General features: G+C 45.2%; 1 protein-coding gene, 1 long non-coding RNA gene and 2 other non-coding genes across 7 annotated transcripts in view; 2 read left to right on the top strand and 2 right to left on the bottom strand.

Annotated features, from left to right (window-relative positions):
• Positions 1-344, bottom strand: part of LOC109916317 (class I histocompatibility antigen, F10 alpha chain-like) — a 32,602-nt gene extending 32,258 nt beyond the window's left edge. The window contains exon 1 of one of the 2 annotated variants that reach the window (XM_048616899.1): positions 235-344. The gene's annotated coding sequence lies outside the window, so the exon portion shown is untranslated. Of the gene's footprint in view, positions 1-106 lie in introns of both variants that reach the window. The other variant, XM_048616898.1, reaches the window with a different exon arrangement.
• Positions 345-5,438: 5,094 nt separating this feature from the next.
• On the top strand, positions 5,439-5,510 carry trnae-cuc. Its single transcript has one exon. It is a non-coding gene; the product is annotated as a tRNA-Glu (tRNA).
• A 54-nt stretch (positions 5,511-5,564) lies between these two features.
• LOC125487034 lies at positions 5,565-8,056 on the bottom strand. Of its 3 annotated transcripts, none has more exons than XR_007265609.1 (3): positions 7,967-8,056; positions 6,119-6,550; positions 5,565-5,892 (listed from the first exon to the last, which is right to left on the bottom strand). It is a non-coding gene; the product is annotated as an uncharacterized LOC125487034 (long non-coding RNA). The 3 variants fall into 3 exon arrangements; XR_007265607.1 differs by lacking the exon at positions 7,967-8,056 and adding an exon at positions 7,285-7,444; XR_007265608.1 differs by lacking the exon at positions 7,967-8,056 and adding an exon at positions 7,024-7,444.
• Positions 7,290-7,363, top strand: trnan-guu. The gene has a single exon. It is a non-coding gene; the product is annotated as a tRNA-Asn (tRNA).
• Positions 8,057-22,474: the final 14,418 nt, after the last annotated feature.

Genomic DNA, 22,474 nt, shown 5'->3' on the forward strand with positions numbered 1-22,474 from the left:
CTCCAACATCTGCAGTTCCTACTATCTCTATTCCATAAACCCCTACTTCCTATGGCTCATCCACCTTGCCTGGACACTATGGGACAATTTAGCACGATCAACCTACCAAATCTGCGCATGTTTGGACTGTGGGAGGAAACAAGAGAATCCTGTAGAAATCCACGAAGACGAGCAAACCCTGGAGCCGGGTCCGCTCCTCGGTTGCCAGCCGACACCTCACTCTGGAGCACTCACCCACGACCCCGAAAACGCCACCAGCATTATCATCCCGTACCGAGGACCCAGTGCGCTGCTCGTAACCAATCAGCATCGACTCGGCTTCTCTCTTCCGGCAGCCGTGGTGACGTTCTTGCGAATCACGTGTTTGGAGGCGTCAGCCCGGGCGAAAGCGGAGCTGTCAATCAAACGAACTACTGTACAGTCACTTAGAGATAGTAAGAGCTGCCGATGCTGGAGTCAGAGATAACACCGTGTGGAGCTGGAAGAACACAGCTGTCTGAATTCGGGTCCCCGAACCGAAACGTCAACTTTCTTACTCCGCTGACGCTGCCTGGCCTGCTATGTTCCTCCAGCTCCACACTCTGATATACCGTACAGTCACTCCTCGTTCGCAAATCTCACTTCGAACACAAAAGTCTATCAGAAAGTATTCAGAAATGTAAGCAATATTGATCCAACAAAAGAAAACATCTGACTCTTAAAAGTCGGAAATTACAGGTGAAGGAAAAAAACTAAGTACAGAGATTGAATAAACACAAATTTACGAGTTGCTCTCAGTCAATGCTTGTATGCAATGTCTCCAACATCTAAAATATTGGAAAATGGAGCATTTTAGGAACACATTTGAAAGAGTTCTAGCGTGTCACAGAAAAAGGAATAAATACTTAGGATACAACAGGTGTGAAATTGAGGTTTTGTTTCTTTTTCATCATTTGCATCAGTAAAATCCAATCACCTCTCAACTTATGGAGAAAATATATGCTTTTTCATATGACCTGATCGAAGATGTTATAATGCATCTCTGGATCAGATGGAACGTGTATCTATGCCTTCTGGTAGGGACATAACCACTGTGCCACAAAATGAATTTCAAATTGGGCCTATTTGGCCCAGTATGGAAACAGGGCCTAGATATTTAAATCAACCTGTTCAGATATATTATGATACACCTCGGGAGCAGGTGAGACTGGAATCCAGGACTTCTGGCCCACTGCTAGGGCCCTTAAAATTAGTTTTAGTCAACTGGCTTGGACATGTTATGGCATTCCTCTATGGCAGGTGAGACATGAAACTGGACCTACAATTCAGGCACTGAGATAGGACCACTGTGCGACAAGAGTCCCTATAACTCCCCATAATCTAATTGACTGGCTGTGTTAGATAGAACATAGAACAGTATAGCACAGTACAGGCCCTTCAGCCCACGAACTTTTACCCCAATCCTAAGGTCTATCTAACCTCCACCCCTACCTTATACTATCATCCATATGCCTATCTAATAGCCACTTAAATTCCCCTAATCAGGCTGACTCCACTACCCATGTTTTCACTGTTTACTGTCCCTGTCATTCTGCGTCTTCTACATATACAAAATAAATCCTTTCTCTGCATCTATCATATTCAAACATCCAGCTTTTTGTAGAGGGTCAGAGATTTTACAGTCAATGGAGAGACCTTTCTTCAATTGTCTCCATGCCAGGCATCAAACAAACATCTATTCTAATCCCATTTTCCAACACTTGACCCATAGACCTGTTCGCAAAGGTGTTTGAAGTGTTCATCTAAATAGTTCTTAAATGTTATGCACATTCTCCCCTCGACCACCATTTTAGTTCGTGAGTGCCTGATATCTGCAACATACTGTGTGAAAATATATTTCCTCAAAAAGCTAAATCCCCTGCTCCTGACCTTAAAATTGCACTCCATTGTTCTTGAACCCCACTATTAAAGAAATAATTTTCTCTCTTTCTACCTGTCTACATTCTTCATAACTTTGTAGAACTCAATCAGGAACCCTCTCAGCCTTTTCTGCTCTCTGTAAATCTACCCTAGCTGATTCAGTCTCTCCAGAGATAAACCAATTCCATTCCAGCAACATGTGCTCAAAGCACCTCTTCACCCTCTCTAGTGCAATTACATCCTTCCTAAAGTGTGGTGACCAGAACTGCACACAGCACTCTAGCTTTGGCCTAACAAATGTTACATGCAGCTAAATAATAATCTCCTAGCTGCAGCATTCAATCCCTTCTGCCAAAGTTAAATAGGGGTCCATTCAGTTATCGAATGCACATAAACATGGTCTTGTATGTGTAAGAGATGTCTTTGGTTTGTTGGATAGACTCAAACTCTAATGTTTTTGTTTCCTTAATATGCTACTGTACAAAATGAAACTGTGTTCGTGACTATGCATATACATAATTTTTTTAAATAAATAAAACATATGTTGAAGTAAAGAAAAGTTGCACTCAGTGCCTTGGCTAATAAAGGCAAGTATGCCATGTGCCTTCTTAACTACATTAACCACCATATCTAACTGGTGCCTACAAGTATCTATGAACATGCATACTGAGTTTGCTGAAATTCTCTTTACTTGTTGGTGTCCTACCATTCAATATGTACTTCCTTACCTTGTTAGTCCTCCCAAAATGCATCACACTGTTATTTTCAGATTTAAATTCCATTTGCTATTGTTCAGCACATCTGAACAGCCTGTCTATATTATGTTTTAGGCTAAGGTTTTCCTCCTGAATATTTGCCAATTTATTATGGAAATTGCAGAAGGAATGTGGAAAATTATAAAACATACATAAATAAATTCTCCTAGATTCCCTGGATACTTGGGCAGGTTCTGAGTAAAATGACACCTGTATAAGCCAAAACTGGTTGCCCTGAACAGTGCTGGGACTGGTTCCTTGCAAGGAAAATGCTAGTACTGTTGAGATGGCTTTAAATCAACTCAGCAGGTTTGTGGGAATCAGAAAATAACATTAAAGAGGAATACCAAGGCACACTACAACAGAGAATAGGTGATGTCCTGATGGTATTATCACTAAACTACTAATCCAGAGACCTGGCTTCAAATCCCATCAGAGCAGATGGTGGAATGTGAATTAAATAAAGATATGCAATTAACACTTTAATGATGACCACTGGTGATTATGGTGGAAAGAAAACATCTTAACTGGTCCAGCCTACATGTGCCTCTTACTTGCACTCAATTCTACCAGACACTTGTAAGGAAAATAAATGAATGAAAATGACCTCCTGGCATTAACCTAAGCACCAGAAACAACAACAGCAAACACAGTCCTGTCAAGCCTGCCGAATTCTCCTTACAAAACGTCTGGGGGCTGCTCCACATCCTTGTCAAGTAACAGCCTAACATTCTCACAGAATCATACCTGTCAGACAATATCCCAGACACCACCATGTCTACATATGTCCTGTCCTACAGGCAGAACGGTCCAGCAGAGATGGTGGCACAGTGGTTTATGGGAGAAAGTTGAACTGGTAGTCCTGAAAATTGACTCCAGACACCATTAAGTCCAAAGTTTTGGCAAAGATCTGTAGCTCAAGTTGTGAGTGAGGTTGCTGACTTGCTTGCCGAGCTGGCTCATTCTCGTTCAGACGTTTAGTCACCATGCTAGGTGACATCATCAGTGGAGCCTCCGATGATGCAATTTTATTTAAATCTACTTGGAATTTATACTGTTTGGTCCGTTGAATGGTGGGGGCGTTCATTGGAGGCTCCACTGATGATGTCACCTAATATGGTGACAAAACATCTGAATGAGAACAAGCCAGCTCAGCGAGCAAAGTCAACAACCTCGCCATTAAGTCTCAAGTCATCAGGTCGAACAGGGGCAAGGAAACCTCCTGCTGATTGCCATGTACCAGACTTCCTTGGCTGATGAATCAGTAATTCTCCATGTTGAGCAACAATTGGAAGAAGCACTGAGGGTGACAACAGAGCAGAAAGGAATTGAACCATAGAAATCGAACAGCACAGAAGGGGATCCTTTGGCCCATCTTGTTCATGCTGACTCAAAGGTACACAGATGCCCTTTCTAAACCCATCTTTCTTCACATGGCCCATATCCCTGCAGGTTACAGCACTTAAGGTGCAGATTCAGATACATTTTAAAAGAGTACAAGGTCTCTGCCTCCACCACCAACTCAGTGTAATCTTGGTGTGGGCTTCAATGTTCACTACCAAGAGTGTCTCAGCAGCAGCATTACTGATCAAGCTAGTTGAATCCCAAAGGATATTGTTACTACTCTGGCTCTATGGCAATGGTGAAAGAATCAACAAGAGGGATAAACTTACCTGACCTTATCCTTACCAATCGATCTGCTGCAGTTGCAATTGTGCATAACAGTATCAGTTAGATGCTGATAATCATACAGACATTGTGGAAATGAAGTCCGACCTTCACACTGACAATATATTAAATCATTTTGTGTGGTAGGATTACCATACTAAATGGGACAGACTTTGAACAGATCTAGCAACTCCAGATTCTGCAATTCTGCTGCTGTTGATGGCCCACAATGTACCAAGGATGCACAATCTGCATCCTCATAGCTGGACATTTGTCCAGCTGACCATTACCATCAAACCAGGGAATCAACCCTGGTTCAATGAAGAGTGCAGGGGGGCATGCTGGGTAAAGCACAGAGCATACCTGAAAATAACATGTCAACCTGATGAAGCTACAACAGGGCTTCCTGTATGCCAAACAACATAAGCTGTAATTGGTAAACAGAGCTAAGTGATCCCGCAACCAATGGATAAGATGCTTAGGCTCTTTAGCCCTGCCACATCCTCCTACTATCTCTCAGTTGTGAACGTTGGTGGACAATTAAACAAATCACTGGAGGAAGAGGATCTACAAAAAAAACCATCCTCAATGGGGCAGGAGCCCAGCACTTCTGTGGAAAATGTAAGGCTGAAGCATTCACAACAGTCTTCAGCCAAAATTGCCAAGTGGATGCTCCATCTTGGCCTCTTCAGCATAACAGATGCCAGTTTTAAGGCAATTCAATTCACCCCTGCGATATCAAAAAATGATTGGAGATACTGGATACTGCAAAGTCAGTGGGCCCAATTCACCATTAGTACTGAAGACTACTGCCCTGGCTGCACCCCTGTCTAAACTCTTCCAGTACAGTACAACATTGGCATCTAATGACATGGACATATCCAACAAGGCCATTTGCCACCCCATCAGTCTACTCTCCGTGATCAGTAAAGTGGTGGAAGTTGTCATCAACAGCGCTATCAAGCAGTAAGTGTTCAGCAAAAATCTGTTCACTCACACCCAGTTTGGGTTCTGCTCGGGACACTCAGATCCTGACGTCATTACAATCTTGTCTCGAACATAAACGATACATTGAATGTACTATATTTGTATTGAGTCGACGGCACCTTACACCTATCCCTGGTGGTCTAGTGGTTAGGATTCGGCGCTCTCACCGCCGCGGCCCGGGTTCGATTCCCGGTCAGGGAATTGCCTTTTAGGAGAGAGTTAAGTTTGTTTACAAATAATAGTCGACCCTCAACATAATTGCGGAAGCAAATATTTACTAAGGTGACCAGGAGCTCTTAGCGTCTCAGGCCGAGGTAGTAATTCAGTCCTGCCCCAATTTTCACCACTTGGTGTCTCCGACTTCTGCTGACACCCAGAATAAAAATGTAGACTGCGAAAGATGTTAGATCGTGGGTAGAGACTTCCGGAGGGAGGGCTTGACGGGCCGGAGATGGCGATCATGGATTTAACAACTGCAGGTGTTTAGGTCTAACATTTTGCCTTCAATCGGGAAGCCGCCGCATTGTCGAATTCGTTGCACTCACTTAGTTCCACACGTGTTTCACCGTTCACGTTTCACTTTCTGCAGGGGAAAAAAGTATCAACTTTTTTAAAACTGAAACCCGGGTTTCCTCCGGGTGCTCCGGTTTCCTCCCACAGTCCAAAGATGTGCAGGTTAGGTGAATTGGCCATGCTGAATTGCCCATAGGGATGTGTAGATTAGGTGGGTTATAGGGGGATGGGTCTGGTGGACTTGTTGGGCCGAAGGGCCTGTTTCCACACTGTAGGGATTCTATAAGACTACTTACTGTATACTCACGAAGCTGCCTCTGAGTTTCCGTTACGAAGAAGTGTTACTTCTCACTACAGAGGTTACCGGAGTTGCATCGTATTTCCGGCACTTGTTGTTTTCTTTCGTATTTTCCTTTCGTGAATCTCGAGACGTCGATCCCTTTCGTTTGGATCCCTCGTCCCGCTTTTGGGAAACACCATTACCGATTCTATGAATGCGATGCATTTTGTCGGGTGTCGTTAGGAGGGGGGCACCATGGAATTTGATTTGTCATGACCACATTCCTGGAATCAGTTTTTTTTTTCCAGGGTATGTGTGACATTCATTGACAAATTCACCGTGTTCCAGCACAGGTAGGCGAGAGTACTGGCGGCTATACCCGGCAATCAGCACCTTTCGGCAGTTTTACGTAGGCACAGCAGAACTGGAGGAGGATACCCAGTGATTTCTAGATGAAAAAAGGTTCAGATTAAACTTCTTTCAAATGGAGCACTGTACTTAACATTGTTTTGCCTCCGCTAATTCAACCCGCACAACAACGGAAGTAACTTTACATGATGTTTGCAATCTATAGAAACAACTTACAGCAGTCTCTGAATTCAATAACTTAAGGCGAGAGGTTATGAAGGAAATATTGCCAGTTAGGAGTGGGGAGAAATGGAAAATAATAAGTCTCCAGTTCTGTAACTCATGAGGGAAACTTCTGTTCCACTGACCAGAAGGAGACAGATACTTTTTTTTCCAAAACACAAATTGTTGGAGGAAACACAGCAGGTTTGGCAATGCCTGTGGAGAGAAAGCAAAACTAATATTTCGAGTCGAGTAACCCACATTCAGAACTGTTCCCTTCATAGATGCTATCAGATCTGCTGAGTTTTTCGAGCGATTCTTTGATTTCTTTTAAATTAAATTATTGTTCACCTTTCCTTCTCCTTTGAGATGCTGTAAGGTTTCCAAAAAATTAACTAATCTGTGTGACCGAAGGAATTCCCGTTATTGCACATCAGGAAAAAAAGTGCAATATTGGTTTCAGAGCAATGCGAATATTAACAATGGAATGAAAGGCTGCAAGGAAAACGGCAGCGACAGCAAGGAAAGCTTTGTCAGCGATACAAATAATTACAAAGCATGAATCTGTTTGGGAGGTGCCCATGACTGATCACACCTAGAGAACACTCTCACTATAAGTCTCTGTGGCGCAATCGGTTAGCGCGTTTGGCTGTTAACTGGAAGGTTGGTGGTTCGAGCCCATCTAGGGACGGCACTTCTCGTCCGTTTTTAGTAACTATGATGGAAAAGTTGTCACGAATTTTTGTGCACTGCAATTCCAAGGAAGTTATCTACAAACTTTGTCAGCACGAATGTTGTCTAGTAAGATTACTTATCATTTGAAAAACATATAACACACGTCGCTCCGCCCACCGCCGACGCCGTCGTCGCTCCGCCCACCACCTCCACAGCCAGCAGCTCCAGAGGAGACACAAGCACCCAGCCCTGCCGAGTCTTCACCTTCCCCCCAGACCTCCCCCTTACTGAGGACAAACGGTCAGTCCTGAGTAAAGGGCTCACCTTTGTCCCCCTCCACCCACACATCAACGAATATAGCTCACGCTTGGACGTTGAACAGTTTTTCCGCCGCCTCGGCCTCCACGCTTGCTTCTGACCCTGACCCCTTCTCCCGCCTCCAACACACCCGCTCCTCCCGGACACCACCCCAAGGCCTCCGATCCTCCCTCGACCTCGTCATCTCCAACTGCCATTGTAACATCAATCGCCTGAACCTCTCCACCCCTCTCACCCACTCCAACCTCTCCCCCACAGAACGTGCAGCCCTGTGCTCCCTCCGCTCCAATCCCAACCTCACCATAAAACCCGGGGACAAGGGAGGCGCAGTTGTAGTATGGCGCACTGATGTCTACATCGCCAAGGCCTGACACCAGGTCTCTGGCACCTCCTCCTACCTGTCCTTGATCATGACCCCACCCCCAACCACCAAAACATCATCTCCCAAACCATCCACAACCTCATCACTTCAGGTGACCTCCTACCCACAGCCTCCAACCTCATCATTCCCCAACCCTGCACCGCCTGTTTCTATCTCCTTCCCAAAATCCACAAACCTGACTGCCCTGGTCAACCCATTGTCTCCACCTGCTCCTGCCCCACCGAACTCATCTCTCTTTACCTTGACTCCATTTTCTCCCCCTTGGTCCAGGAACTCCCCACCTATGTCCGTGACACCACCCACGCCCTCCACCTCTTCTAAAACTTCCAATTCCCTGGTCCCCAACACCTCATCTTTACCATAGACATCTAGTCCCTATACACTTGCATTCCCCATGCAGATGTCCCGCAGGCCTGACCAGTCGCCCTCCACTGACACCCTCATCCACTTAGCTGAACTCGTCCTCACTCTTAACAACTTCTGCTTCAATTCCTCCCACTTCCTACAGACAAAGGGGGTGGCCATGGGTACCCTCATGTATGCCCAAGCTATGCCTGCCTCTTTGTAGGATACATGGAACAATCCCTCTTCCAAAGCTACACTGGCCCTATCCCCCACCTCTTCCTCCGTTACATCGATGACTGTATCGGCGCTGCCTTGTGCTCCCACAAGGAGCTCAAACAGTTCATCCACTTCACTAACACCTTCCACCCCAACCTTAAGTTCACCTGGACCATTTCCAATACCTCTCTCTCCTTCCTGGAACTCTCTGTTTCCATCTCTGGCATCCACCTGGAAACCGATATCCATTTCAAGCCTACTGACTCCCATAGCTACCTAGGATACACCTCTCTCACCCACCTTCCTGCAAAAATGCCCCTATTCCCAATTCCTTCGCCTCCGCCACATCTGCTCTCGAGATGAGGCATTCCGCTCCTGAGATGAGGCAATCTATTCCCGGACATCCCAGATGTCCTCATTTTTGAAGGACCGCAACTTCCTCTCCACAGTGGTCAAAAACGCTTTCGACCGTGTCTCTCGCGTTTCCCGCAACTCATCCCTCACACCCCCTCCCCGCAATAACAACCAAAACAGAATCCCCCTCGTCCTCACATACCACCCCACCAAGCTCCGGATCCAACGCATCATCCTCCGACACTTCTGCCGTCTGCCATCTGAACCCACTACCAAAGACATTTTTCCTTCCCCACCCTTAGCTGCTTTCCGGAGGGACCACTCTCTCCGTGACTCCCTTGTCCTCTCCACACTCCCCACCAGCCCCACCATCCCCAGCACTTTTCCCTGCAACCGCAGGAAGTGCTACACCTGCCCCTACAGCTCCCCCCTCACCCCCAGCCAAGGCCCTAAGAAGACCTTCCACATCAAACAGAAGTTCATCTGCACATCTGCTAATGTGGTATACTGTATCCGCTGATCCCGTTGTGGCCTCCTCTACATCAAGGAAACCAAGAGGAGGCTTGGGGAACGCTTTGTGGAACACCTAAGCTCTGTTCACAACAAACAACTGCACCTCCCAGTCACGAACCATTTCAACGCCCCCTCACACTCCTTGGACGACATCTCCATCCTCGGCCTCCTGCAGTGCCACAATGATGCCACCCGAAGGTTGCAGGAACAGCATCTCATATTTCGCTTGGGAACCCTGCAGCCCAGGGGTATCAATATGGACTTCAAAGTTTCAAAATCTCCCCTCCCCCGACTGCATCCCAAAACCAGCCCAGCTTGTCCCCGCCTTCCCAAACACCCCTCCCCCCTCAAGCCCCACCCCAATCTCCTACCCCCTCCTTGACCTGTCCATCCTCCCTGGACTGACCTATCCCCTCCCTAACTCCCCACATACACTCACATTTACTGGCTCCAACCCCGCATGTTTGACCTGTCTGTCTCCTCTCCACCTATATTCTCCTTTATCCATCTTCTATCCGCCTCCCCCTCTCTCCCTATTTATTTCAGAATCCCCTTCCCCTCCCCCATTTCTGAAGAAAGGTCTAGACCCGAAACATCAGCTTTCCTGCTCCTCTGATGCTGCTTGGCCTGCTGTGTTCATCCAGCTCTACACCTTGTCATCTCAGATTGTCCAGCATCGGCAGTTCCTACTATCTCAGGATAATGATGAAAACATTTGGTATGCTTGCCTTTATTGGTCAGTGCATTGAGTATTGGAGGTCATGTTCCGGCTGTACAGGGCATTAGTTAAGCCACTTTTGGAATATTGAGTGCAATTCTGGTATCCCTGCTACCGGAAGGATGTTGTGAAACTTGAACGGGTTCAGAAATGATTTACAAGGATGTTCCCAGGATTGGAAGTTTGAGCTAGAGGCGGAGGCTGAATAGGCTTTGGGCCACTTTCCATGGAGCGTCGGAGGCTGAGGGGTGACCCTATTGAGGTTTATAAAATCTTGAGGAGCATGGATACAACAAATAGCCAAGATCTTTTCCCTGGGGCGGAGGAGTCCAAACCTAGAGGGCATAGGTGCACAAGATGGCAATGGCATGCAGGTTCCTCAGCCCATTGCTCTTCTAATCTGTTCACTTTTTTTTCATTCTTTTTCGTTCTTTGTTTTAAATGTTTCTAATAGTTAATATTACAACATCATACTTCATTTCACCTTCATTTGACAGCTTGTGCAGCGACGAGGTGTCTTCTGGAGTTCTTTTCTCAGCCCTGGTGTGGTGTTCTTGTCTTGGATTGATGGTCTCATTCCGGCTGTGTGTTTTGTCTTTTCATCGGCTTCCTCTGAAACCAGGAGCCATTGAATGGACAGTGATGAACTTTTGTCTTAAATTTATTTTTTAATGTTACTTATGACTTCTGTCATTAATACAGGTGCCATGGTAAGGTGACTTTTAACAGTTTTTGTTATTTTTCTAAATAAATTGTAAATTTATGTGAAAATTTATGTTTAAGGTGAGAGGGGAAAGATTTAAAAAGAATTGGAAAGGTAACTTCTTCATGCAGAAGGTGGTGCATGTATGGATTGAAAAGACCAAAAGACCTGCAGATGCTGTAAATCAGGAACAAAAACAAAGTTGCTGGAAAAGCTCAGCAGGTCTGGCAGCATCTGTGGAGGAGAAAACAGAGTTAACGTTTCAGGCCCAGTGACACTTCCTCAGAAATGACGGTGGCTGGGAAAACGTCAGTTTATATGCAGAAAATAGGGAGGTGAGTGGGGTAGGGAGTAAACGATAGGATAGAGCCCAAAGAGAGAGAAAGACAGTGGGACACACAAAGGAGTTGCTAACGATCAGGCTGGGAGGGTGAATAGTTGTTAATGGGGACAATTAGTGACTAACAACATGGGGTGTGTAATGGCAGGGTATGTGGTAACAAGGCCTGGTGTGTGGTGTAGGGGACTGGGACATGGGAGAGTTTAGCCCTAAAATTATTGAACTCAATATTGAATCCAGAGGGCTGTAGGGTCCCCAAGCAGAAAATGAGGTGTTGAGCGTTGGGCTTCGCTGGTACATTGCAGGAAGCAAGAGACAGAAATGTTGGCCAGGGAGTAGGATAGTGCATTAAAGTGGCAGGCAACAGGTAGTTCAGGGTCTTTTTTGCAAGCAGAACGTAGATGTTCTGGTGAGGGAGGAGGTAAATGGGCAGGTGTTACACCTTCGCCAGTTACAGGAGAAGTTGCTGTAGGGTTGTGGGGAGTTGTTGGGGGTGAACGAAGTGTGGACCAAGGTGTCCCAGAGGGAATGGTTCTTGGGGAAGGTGGACAAGGTAGGGGAGGAGAATATGTGTCTGGTGGTGGCATCTCGCTGGAGATGGCAGAAATGGCGTCTGATGATCTTCTGGATGTGGATGCTGGTGCGATGATAGGTGAGGAAATGGGGAATCCTATTTCTGTTGTGGGAGGGAAGAGAAGGGGTGAAGGCGGAGGTGCGGGAGATGAGTCAGATCTGGTTGAGGCCCCTGTCAACAATCCAGCTGGGGAATCCTTGGTTGAGGATTGTCAAAGTTGGCCTCATCTGAACATATGTGACTGAGAAAATGGGATGGAGCCCTTGCAGGAAGTGGGTTGTGAGGATGTATAGTCCAGATAGCTGTGGGAATCAATGGGTTTGTAATGGATATTGGTGGCCAGTCTATCCCCAGAAATGGAAACAGAAATGTCGAGGAAGGGAAGGGAGGAGTCAGAGATAGACCAGGTGAAAGTGAGGGCAGGGTGGAAGTTGAAGGCAAAATTGATGAAGTTTGTATGGAATGAGTTGCCGGAGAAAGTAGTGGACGTGTGTATAATTACAACATTTAACCGCCACTTGGATGGGTATATGAATAGGAAGGGTTTAGAGGAATGTGGGCCAAATGCAGTCAGCTGGTGTTAGTGTATCCTGATGGCTAGTTTCCTTCCTGTCTGGCCGATGTAATTAATGTCTCCCTACCGGGCACACCTACATACAAGCTAGCTAAGGACCTACAACAAAGACTGAAACACTTGGTCGACGCATCACCCGAATCCATCCACTCAACCCAGGAATTCATTAATAACCTCAAAAATCATCGATGATGAGGTTTTGGTATCCTTTGATGTTACAGCGCTATTCACGTTCATTGATATCCCACCAGACAAAGAAACACTGGCCACATTTTAGAGGAAACAGGAAAGCTGACTGACAGCTCCATCAGCAAGGACAAAATACTCAGACTACTGGATGTATGCCTCACCACATATTTCACCTTTAATGATCAAGTATACAAACAGATTAATGATAAACCTATGACCTTCAGAACTTCTTGCAGAGGCAGTCATGCAGATTGGAATGCATGACCCTCCCCATCATACAGCCAAAACTGTGGATACCATACGTGAATGACACATTTGTCATCATCAAAGGCACTAAGTTAGGAGAAACACACCACTTCATCAATAACGAATTCACTGGGATCAAATTCACAAGAGAAGAGGAAAACAACAATCAGCTTCCATTCTACCCTGACGCCTAGGAACAGATGATGAATGGGGAATTCCAAACCACAGTATACAGGAAGACAACCTACACTGACCAAATCCTCAATTTCCACAGCAATCACCCCAACGCCACGAGCAAATCTTTGTAAGGACACTATTAACATGAGCCGCAACCCACTGCAATGCACCTTCGCAATAAGGAGGAAGAGCCCCTATAAAAGGTCTTCACTATCAATGGATACTCCACCAACTTTATCTGCAGATGCCCACGAGATAGACAACACCAAGAGGGCACAATATGAATAAATTTGGCCACACTACCGTATATCAAGAACATATCAGAACTGACAACGAGATTCCTAAGACCACTAGGAATCAGGAAAGCACAGTCAAACTATGACAAACACTTACAACAACCAAAGACCCCATATTCATGACATGCAGGACAAACCTAGTGTACAAAATACACTGCAAGGACTGCCAGAAATTACATCAGCCAGACAGGAAGGAAATTAGCCATCAGGATACATGAACACCAGCTAGCAGCAAAACTCCATGCCTAACTTTCATTTCAGTACACTCGGACAATGAAGGCCATCAATTTAACTGGGACGACGTGACCGTCGTAGCCCAAACCAACAATAGACGCTCGAGGCAGTTTCTGGAGGCCTGGTTCTCTATCCATAATTCAATCAATAAACATGTGGAATTAGACCCCATAGACAAACGCTTGCGAAAAAGACCCGGAAATGATACAAAACACCGCAACAGACCAGATCATATAAATACTAAGCAGAGTAGAATAACATCGCTTCAGCGGAGGCAACACTGATGATGTTACTTAGCATGGTGACAAAACATTTGAATCACAACCAGCCTGCTCTGCGAGCAAGACAAATGCCTGTCTAACTGAAAGTTTTACAAGATGCACAACACTGATATTTCACTTGGGATAACGAGCCCATTTTTTCGATGACAGCACAAATCCCCTTATTCTAAACAAAATGGCAAAGAAAGCAACATGTGGCCTCCCATCGTCTAGGTGGAAAGTAGTAAAATGTAATAAAGTAACAAAGCAGGCTATAACAAGAGGAATTTTCCAATAAGTATTTCACATATTAGGAAACAACATGGGAAGTAACAAGAACGAAGCCAGGACTGTGGTGGAATACTCCGAAACTGCTTGGATGAGTGTAGTCCCAACAACACTCAAGACGCCCGAGTCCATCCAGAGTAACGCAGCCTGATTGATATGCACTCATCTACCACCCGCAACATTCACGCCCTTTTCCACAGCCGCTCAAGACATGTACTGTGGTAACTCCACGTTGCTCCTCAGACGATGCCTTTCAAAGTGATAACCTCTACCACCCAGAAGGACGATACAGAAGTACAACAGAAGATCCCATCCAATCCACATACGATCCTGGCTTAGAACTTCATCACAGTTACTTTATGGTGCTGATTTAATATCCTCGAATTGCCACCCTAATAGCCCATGAAATGACTGGATAATCTGAAATGATTGCGCCTTGGCTGCAGAAAGTAAAGGAGGGAGCTCACTACCCAGGGCAATGAACACTAGTGAATAATTGCTGGCCTGCTCCTAATTCCCATAATCGAATGCATATCTCATTGAACTATACAAGATTCTAAAGGGGCCTGAAAAGGTAGACACATGAGGAGTAGCCTCGCCGGTTGCGAACGTAAAACAACGGGACTTCTAGCAGAAACAGAAAATGAAAATAAAACTTCTTCACTCGTTAAATTTAGAGAGTGAATTCATTTGATTGTGTGTCTGTGCTATGGAGGGCAAACGGTGAGTTTGAGTTTTGTTAGTTATTTTCCACACTTGGGAACGATGGGTGGGAGTGTGTTGGGGAGGAGGCGTTTGGAGTAAACTACCCAGTGGAAGAAAGAACAACTGTTGTGTACCAGATGAATAAATATTAATGCCAAATGAATGCAAACCATATTAACTGCAAACGATTATTTTCATTCCAACCATTCTAATTTATTCAATTAGATATTTCAGTCTGTTTCGAGAGTTGTTAATTAACCTCTGCTATTCGTTTATTTGTTCATAACAAGACAAGGTGATCCCAAGATATTTATGTGTTCCTTTACAGGAAGAAATTTCGAGTCAAGCCTCCGTAAAAACGGAGTTATTAGAGACCGAACAAGAAATTCTGAATGGTTTCGGATTGATTTATTCAGAAATGCTGGGGATTAATTCAGAAATTCAAAGCTCCGAGCCCGATGCTCTGCGCAGATGCTGTGAACGGAATTAAAACTTCTTGGGGAAAAAATCATTGGCTTTGTTAATCCAAACAATTTAACACTCGATAGTTTCAACTGTGCAAGAATAATGCGTAGCAATTAAAGCGTAAACAATAGGGATTAAATGCTGATCAACTCTGTGAGGCAATACTTTTCTGGTTGTCACTCCAGTTCATCATTCATTGTCTGTCACTGGCAATATGTTCAGAACTACTGGTGGCTCCATTTATTAGGCAACTATCTAAGTTTATTACAAACAAAATTGTAATCTTTCCCTGATCTGAAGGAAAAAAAACAAAAATGTAAACATGTACTCACCAACTACTTCATCTTAATCTCCCAGTAGACTCTACGATGAGAGATTTTTCTTTTTGTGTGCATGGCGCAGTGTTAATGTCACTCGACTAATAATCCAGAACCCCTCTTCACTCAGGAATCCACTGTTCACGTTCTGTGACATGACTTAAATCGTGCAATGACGGGCGGAATTCAATGTTACTCTGGAATTAAAGTAAGATGACCATGGCCTACATATGACTCCAGACCCACAGAATGTGGGTGACTCTTAACTGCTGCTGGACAGTTAGGGATAGGCAATAAATGCTGTCTCAGCCATTAAGGACGCATCCTATAAACCAATATTAAGAACAACAAAAACAAAATTCAATGGATTTAGTCACCCCAGACCTTCTGCATCGGACGTGCTATAGCTTGAACATGTCGTAAATTTATAAGAATACAGGAAAGTTTTCGTATTTGTGACAGCGTGGTCTCTGTTCCCCATCCCTGGCTTTCGGTTCCTGAACGTTAGTTTTAATGAATAAATTATCCTATTAATTACACAAACTAATGAAATGATGTAGAAATGTATATTAAAAAGCCTGTTGCAATTGTCATGAATAGCTCGGTTATGTTTTTAGATCCTGACTGATTGATGTGCCAGCATTAGTCAACAATCAATCGCAATAATAAAAAAAAATTCATATTTTGAGGAGAACATTGGACATATCAGTTATAGAATGGCGGATATGTTTGAGGGCCCCAACAGCCTACTCCTGCTCCTATTTCGTATGTTATTGTATTATATCTTAATTTAGTATGTTATATTTTAGTGGATGGGTACAATAATGTGTGGACCTTTCAGAGAAATCATGTGCTGAATTGATTACTTCGCCAACTTGTCCAGAGGCAAAAAAACTCCCATGTTTAGTGATATCACATAACCGCATGCGCACTCAATCAAAAGAACAAAAAGAGATTCAACTTGAAATGAGACGCGTTGTCTTTGCGCATCTGTTCTGGTGCTATTGGTCAACATGCGACGTTTGTGTGAAAGTATGAAGCATGAAATGCTGATGTTAAGAGTTCACGCTTCAATAACAGCAACATTTGCTGATTTGGAAAATGGTCATTGTACTATGCACTCTGGAAAAGGACGCGGGACAGCCTAGAACAAAACAAAACATCTGTATTGGAAAGGATCAAATTCTGTGAATTGGAAGAGAAAATTATTCGCGTTCCTTTACTTTCGTGCGTCAAAATCTTGGGACACCCGGGCAGCAGCGGTTCAAGAAGGCAAGTCATAACTATCTTCTTCAGAGTCATTACCAGCAATGCCGACATTCTGTGAAAGAAGGAATGAACTCAAAATATCTGCACGTGACCATGGCCGGTTAATCTGTGTTAATGATAATTCCTGACAGAAAGCAGGCCAACAGCTCCACTGACACCCTCATCCGCTTAGCCGAACGCGTCCTCACCTTCCACAACTTCTCTTTCAATTCCTCCCACTTCCTACAGACAAAGGGGGTAGCCATGGGTACCCACATGGGCCCAAGCTATGCCTGCCTCTTTGTAGGTTACGTGGAACAATCCCTCTTCCGGACCTACACCGGCCCTAAACCCCACCTCTTCCTCCATTACATTGATGACTGTATCGGCGCCGCCTCGTGCTCCCACGAGGAGCTCAAACAGTTCATGCACTTCACCAACACCTTCCACCCCAACCTTAAGTTTACCTGGACCATCTCTAATACCTCTCTCCCCTTCCTGGACCTCTCTGTCTCCATCTCGGGCAACCACCTAGAAACCGATATTCATTTCAAGCCCACCGACTCCCACAGCTACCGAGAATACACCTTCTCCCACCCACCTTCCTGCAAAAATGCCATCCCCTATTCCCAATTCCTTCGCCTCCGCCGCATCTGCTCCCAGGAGGAGGCTTTCCACTCCCGTACATCTCAGTTGTCCTCGTTTTTCAAGGACCGTAACTTCCCCCCCTCAGTGGTCGAGAACGCCCTCAACCGTGTCTCCCACATCTCCCGCAACTCATCCCTCACACCCCGTCCACGCAATAAGAACCAAAAAAGAATCCCCCTCGTCCTCACGTACCACCCCACCAACCTCCGGATCCAACGCATCATCCTCCGACACTTCCGCCATCTGCAATCCGACCCCACCACCAAAGACATCTTTCCCTCCCCACCCTTATCTGCTCTCTGGAGGGACCACTCTCTCCGTGACTCCCTTGTCCGCTCCACACTCCCCTCCAGCCCCACCACACCCGGCACTTTTCCCTGCAACCGCAGGAAGTTCTACACCTGCCCCCATACCTCATCCCTCACCCCCATCCCCAGGCCCCAAGAAGACTTTCCACATCAAGCAGATGTTCACCCGCACATCTGCCAATGTGGTATACTGCATCCGCTGTACCCGGTGTGGCCTCCTCTACATCGGGGAAACCAAGCGGAGGCTCGGGGACCGCTTTGCAGAACACCTACGCTCTGTTCGCAATAAACAACTGCACCTCCCAGTCGCGAACCATTTCAACTCCCCCTCCCATTCCTCAGATGACATGTCCATCCTGGGCCTCCTGCAGTGCCACAACGATGCCACCCGAAGGTTGCAGGAACAGCAACTCACATTCCGCTTGGGAACCCTGCAGCCCAGTGGTATCAATGTGGATTTCACAAGTTTCAAAATCTCCCCTCCCCCTACCGCATCCCAAAACCAGTCCAGCTCGTCCCCGCCTCCCTAACCTGTCCTTCCTCCCACCTATTCCCTCCTCCCACCTCAAGCCGCACCCCCATCTCCTACCTACTAACCTCATCCCGCCCCCTTGACCTGTCCGTCCTCCCTGGACTGACCTATCCCCTTCCTAACTCCCTACCTACACTCACCTTTCCTGGCTCCATCCCCGCCTCTTCGACCTGTTTGTTTCCTCTCCACCTATCCTCTCCTCTATCCCTCTTCTATCCGCCTCCCACTCTCTCCCTATTTATTTCAAAACCCCCTTCCCCTCCCCATTTTCTGATGAAGGGTCTAGGTCCGAAACGTCAGCCTCTCTGCTCCTATGATGCTGCTTGGCCTGCTGTGTTCATCCAGCCCTGCACCTTGTTGTCAACAGCGGGAAATTGTCTTTTTCTTGTAAGCAGTGTCGAGAAACCCATGACATCTAACTAAGCATATAATTCAACGTCTCACCCAAAAGACCGCGTCTCCAAAAGCTCATCATTCACTCGTCAGTGAGCTAAATCCCACCCTTGGTTTTATACTCAAACTCGGCAGTGGTTCATGAACCATTGTAATCCATAATAAGCCACAGATGTCACATCTTCCGACCGTATTCTATAGTTTCCCCGTACGAATTTATTATTGAGTTAAAATTCTAAGTGCGGAGAAAGATCGAGGGAAGAACTGATCGAGTCGTTCCAAGTCTCAAAAGTTTTGGATATTCTCTTTGGTACTTAAATCAAAATCGGGTGTCTGATCTGCTAAGTTTTTCTACGCATACTCAGGAGCGCCCTTCTGTTTTCCTCGGGTCCTCTGAACATTGCGTGCGCCATTGCTATTCAAAAGACAGTTGTCTCAGGGCCAACTTGCGCCAGTCGCTCTGCTTGAGTCAAGAAAGCATTGATTATAAGAGTAAGTTCGCAAGAAAATGCCATGATCGACTTAGTTAACGTCTGTATAGCAACCAAACCTGCTTTCGAATTGTTACCTGCCCGGAGGTTGTTGACATCGGAATGTTGCATCGATCCCGGAACAGTGATAGCAGCAGAACAAACTTCCTGTCATAATATAAGAAGATTTTACTCTAGGTGATGGGCAGTAAAGTGAAAATGAAATGAGTGAAAGGAAATGAAACAGTGTTGCGTGAGCGAGAAAAATTGGGATAAGGGACGGGTTTGATTTCTGGAGCATCAAGCACAGACATAGTTATATTAGATTTAGGAGAATTAAATTGATGTTGCCATCACACATCATTCCTCACGGAATAAAAATCATTACATTATTCAGGAAAGTACAAGGTCTGGCTGCATCTGGAGATAGAAACAGAGTCAGAACTGACTTTTGTTTTCAGAAGCACCAATTCTGCCTCCGCAGAAGCTGCCAAACAAGCTGAGTTTTTCCAACGTTTTCTGTTTTCTTTTATTTCAGATGTCAAACATCTGCAGTACTTTGATTGTCTTTGATCGTTCTTCACGTAATTCCACACTCCGAGCATTATTTTGTAAGGTGTGGCGCACACCTCAGAAAACAAAGGTGTTGTGATTCAGATACAAGCCGAGGCCACAGCGCTGAATACGAACCTCTATACAATCACTGCGCCGTATACAAGGGCGCTATGCGATTAGCTACTGGCATCAAACTCACAGAGCAACCGGCCTCGACAGAGCTGCTTTCAAAAACAGCGGTAAAAGTGGGAAATCTGAACGTCAATCCTTCTAAAGTTAGCATTTTTCACTTCTCCCCACAACAATTGCAGCTTAAAGCAATGCTCTAAACCGCTCTGTCAAAACGTCACAGGGGACTTCTTATTAAATATCTTGCTGAAAGATGAGTTGTTCCGAAGAGTCATAGGAGAAAAAAAGAACAGGAGTGGGCTGTTGGGTACATTGAGTCATCTTGGTCATTCCGTATGTTCACTCACTTTCCTCCATCTCGACGCCATTCTCCGGCTTTCTTCCCAGATCACTTGATCCTAAGCCTTTCCCTGTCTAAGAGTCCATCTAAACTTAAACGTATTCAGTAATTTTGCCGCCAGCGTCTTAGGCAATCGAGAATGCAAGTATCTCCAGCCGCTGAGTGAAGAAATTTCTTCTCATTTCAGTCCTGAATGATCTATCCTTACACCGCTGCCTCACAGTGTCAGGGATCCGGGGACAATTCCAGCCGCGGGCGACTGTGTGGAGTTTGTACATTCTCCCCGTGTCTGCGTGGGTTTCCTCCGGGCGCACCGGTTTCCTCCCACAATCCAAAGCAGTGGAGGTTAGGTGCACTGCCATGCTAAATTGGCCATAGTGTCCATGGATGTGTAGGTTAAATGGATTAGCCATGGGAAATGTAGGGTTACAGGGATGGGAGGGGTTTGAGTCTGGGTGAGACAAAAGCAAAAACAGAAGTTGCTGAAAAAGGTGAAGAACGGTCACCGGACATGACATGATAACTCTAATTTTTCTTCACAGATGCTGCCAGACCTGCCGAGCTTTTCCAGAAACTTCTACTGTTGGTCCTGATTTACAGCATCCGCAGTTCTTTCGGTTTATATTGAGTCTGGGTGGGATTCTCTTCGGAGAATTGGTGTGGACTTGTGGGGCCGAATGGCCTGTTTCCACACAGTATGGATTCTAGAAGGAAAAATACCCTGTGATCCCGAGATAGCAACCTTTTGTTTCACATCCACCCAGCCCCTAAGCCAGGAAACGCTTTTGCTCACAAGCGCTTTCAGCCCTGTTTCATACTTCCAACATTACGGCCGACGCTCTAGCTGATTGCTCGCCCAGGCCTATGTTTTGCATTTAAAGGAAGGAACAACTACTATTTTCAGCTAAAAACCTTTGACTTTTTAATCACAATTATTTGATACATCGCCAAGTTCTTAATCTGAAAGGCTGTTGGCGCGAATCGGTTTCATATCCAGCCCCGAAACTTCAACACCGTCCAGCTTCATAGCAAAGTAAATTACTGCAAATGCTGGAACCTGAAATAGAAACAGAAAATATTGGGGATCTATGCCAGATCTGGGAGCGGGTTTGGGAAGAGAAACGATTCAGTACTTCAAGTATATAACACTTTCTTAGATTGGTGCTTGCTATATCCACTATACAGAATACAATGCCATTGCATTTATCCCAGAGACACATAGCTGTAGCTGAAGTTGTGTTGTAACACCAGGAATATTATGTAGTTCAGAATCATGGAAAGTTTATGACACAACAGTGGTCAGTTGAGTGCATCAACTGAAACAAAGGCAAGCATCCAAACCCACTGGTCAATGAGTTCCCAAACTCAGGTTGACTCTACATCCACCGCCACTGAGCCCAACCACCTCTCTCTCGGTGTTCTACCAACCATTTTAAATCCATATCTCCTGGCCAATAACCTCTCTGCTAAAAGGAAATAAACAGTTTCTATCACTATTCGGGTCACGCACAATTTTGTAAATCTCAAATCTCAATCGAATTTCCCCTGATCCTGCACTTTATTGAACATACATCATCGCTGAATTTTTACAATCACGTAAATCTCCTTAGGCCATCTAGTGCAGTAGCACCCTATCTGTAACCAAGTGACAAAAGCTGCATACAATGCTCAGTCTGTCACCTTATTTATGGTTTATACTGTCACATTTGTAAGAACGGGGGTTTTCGGGCAAGAACCTAAATTAGGCACCATTGGAAACTGATAGTGATGGTATCTTTACAGGACGATTAGACTGGTACAGCACAGAAGGTGATAAATTGGTCCCATACGGGGATATTCAGTTTTTAAGAATGACGGACAAAAGAAAAGAAGGTGAATAGGAAAATTGATGCAATAACATTGAAGGATACTAACTCTGGTGAAGTGGAATTTACATGGGTCTAGCTTAGAAACATGAAGGGACACAAAGTGATAGTGTGAGTTAAATGTATATCCCCAAACTGTAGTGGTAACATTCGGGAAGGCATTAAACAGGACATCCAAGCAATAAAAGGGTTTCAATCATAAATAACTTCAGTCTTCATATAGGTTTGGCAAATCAAGGTAGTAACAACACCAGAAAGCAAGAACTACTCAAACATATACAGATTGCCTTCTGTATTGATATACTGAGAAAGCAATCAGACAACAGTTCATTCTAGACTGGCCATTGTGTAATTTGAAATGAATAATTGGTCAGCTAGATGTGCTAGGCTCTTTGGGGAAGAGTGATCATAATATGATAGAAGTT

This window comes from Rhincodon typus, chromosome 35, assembly GCF_021869965.1.
Source record: "Rhincodon typus isolate 14 chromosome 35, sRhiTyp1.1, whole genome shotgun sequence".
Classification (NCBI taxonomy): domain Eukaryota; kingdom Metazoa; phylum Chordata; class Chondrichthyes; order Orectolobiformes; family Rhincodontidae; genus Rhincodon; species Rhincodon typus.